The sequence below is a fragment of the Macrobrachium nipponense genome, chromosome 1 (assembly GCF_015104395.2).
Source record: "Macrobrachium nipponense isolate FS-2020 chromosome 1, ASM1510439v2, whole genome shotgun sequence".
Taxonomy (NCBI): Eukaryota; Metazoa; Arthropoda; class Malacostraca; order Decapoda; family Palaemonidae; genus Macrobrachium; species Macrobrachium nipponense.
Genome location: NC_087200.1, coordinates 131,858,267 through 131,861,064, shown reverse-complemented (window position 1 = coordinate 131,861,064; position 2,798 = coordinate 131,858,267).

Genomic DNA, 2,798 nt, shown 5'->3' with positions numbered 1-2,798 from the left:
AGTGTAGCTCGATATATGTATATGAATCACGGAAATGTGATATGACTTATATATATATATATATATATTATATATATTATATATATATATATATATATATATATATATATAATAATAATAATAATAATAAAACGAGTCCATAAAAACGCCAAAATATTGAAAGTAAGTACTACATTTCAGAGTGAGACAGCAGTCTCTGAAATATAATACTTCCTTTCTATATTTTGGCATTTTTATGGGCTCCTTTTATTAGATGGAATTCTATTGTAACAGAGCATTTTTACCAGTCAGTCATATATATATATATATATATATATATATATATATATATATATATATATATATATATATATATATAAACGTGTAAATAAAGGTAATGCCACGGAGAAAAATGAAAACGCGGGAACTTTCTTTGGTCTTAACGATCATTTACCTAAGGCAAGACTGATCAAAACAGAGAAAAACAGAGATTTTTAATCTAGCCCATGGGCGTTTTTTTTCCGTTTCTTTAAACTTTAAAGTGAATTGGACTTTATGTTAATCCTGTAATGTCCATTTGTATACTATACTTGTACTGTGTTTTTTCTCTGTTCTGATCGTCTTGCCTAAGTAAAGGATTGTTAAGACCGAAAGATGTCGGCAGTTCTCGTGTTTTCATTTTCCTCCATGACCTTACCTTTATTTATACATAGCACCACGTTTTATACATTTCGTGATCAAGTTATTCATATACGTGTGTGTAACTGCAATAGCCGGAATGCCCTCTTACAGATATTTTTGCAAAATATCCATCACCTTATTTGGTACGTACACTCACGACTATCTAACCAAACAAGGTTATTATACTCTTTCCCCTCTGTGAGTATCTTTCCATTATTGCATTGAACGCATCTCTGAACTTTTATTAAATGAAAGAAGAAAAATAGGGTTTAAGAGCATTTTTAAACAATTCATATACTCATACATACATGTGCTGTATATATATATATATATATATATATATATATATAATATATATATATATATATATATATATATATATATATATATATATATATATATATATATACAGCACATGTATGTATGAGTATATGAATTGTTTAAAAATGCTCTTAAACCCTATTTTTCTTCTTTCATTTAATAAAGTTCAGAGATGCGTTCAATGCAATAATGGAAAGATACTCACAGAGGGAAAGAGTATAATAACCTTGTTTGGTAGATAGTCGTGAGTTGATGTACCAATTAAGGTGATGGATATTTTGCAAAAATATCTGTATTGGAAAATATCTGTATACTGTATTTCAGAATTCGGCACCTTAACAGCGTGCTGAGAATTTCAAAAGACTTCGAGAAAATTTAAATTCCCGGAGGTAAAATAAGGAAATAGATAAAGTAAAATATTTAGCTCCATTGTACATAAATAGTAGGTACAGGTTACATGAGGACAAATATCTTTTCATTTATTGGACGCCTGGGGTGTTATAAGGTAATCTGCATTTCATTTTTTACGTCATGTTTGTCTAAGGTGTTTCAAACAATACAGTGATGTTAGTAGTTACTTGATCTTTCCCTCGTTTATCGATAATCAATTTACAATTTTGACATAAGAGGCTGTATTTTTAAACGAAATAACCGACACTGTTCAATAATGAGGCTACTGGGAGACTACCATGATAATAAGATTAATACAAAACTGAAACTATTAATTCAAAAACAGACGAGGCGAGGAAGATGGTTTACTCGGGTATCCCCGCACGCATAAGTTGTAAACGCTATATTCTTCAATTTTAACGTAAATCAAAACTTACTAAAATCTACGGTCAAATAGCCTTGTTTCACCAACGAAAATTATGATAAATATGCTACATTTTATTAGAAATAATTTTTCTGACTGTTTAGCATGTACAATATTCATTTACATTTTCATTCTAATAAATAAATCATAAGTATCCTATCTCAGAAATCCTGTATGTTTAACTCAACGCGAAACAACTTTTTTCAGACCTTTTCAGGCTGTTCTATAGACTTTTCCTACAACACCTCCCCCTTCCCGAACAAGAACAAGAACAAGAACAAGTTAGTTTGTAGGCATGCTACCCGAGTAAGCAGAAATACCGACGATTATGTTTAAAGACTGCAAGCACGAGGAAAAAACGTTCCTGCGTCATAGCTCAGGCAGGCATCCGTTGTGAGTCCCCAGTGAGTGACACCCTAATAAGCTCTACTTTACGACAATCATAAAGAGTTAACTACGAGTCCCTTTACTGTTTCGTTTTATTTCCTTCTAGACCTTCGGTGGCTTTTTTATTTTTCATTTTTATCTTGTAACTTTATAGTCCGGTTAGTGTGAGGCAAGGCGATCCGGAATATGAGTTTACCTGGCAGTGGAGGTAAAGTGTTTTTGTCGTTGCATTCTCACTGCTTGCGCGCCTAAATCCTCAAAACCTTACTTGCGGATTATCAGAATATCTTCTGTGAAGTTGGATCACGTGTCAAGACCAATCTACCAACTTTTGATTTATTTTTTTAATATAATAAATTTCGCTTCATTGACTCCTAATTTTATTGACTGATTGTCGTGATGTCATTAGGCACATTGATAATATTTGCTGTTACGAACTTGGATAATTGCTTTTAATAATCTTGTAGAACTACAAATGAAAGTAGAATCCTCTATTTATTCGACTGAAATAGGAATCCCTTTCTATAGAAAAATGGAATGAAATATTAACACATGCTCACACTCGTAGCACACAGAAACTCACGCACACACACACGCACATATATTATATATATAA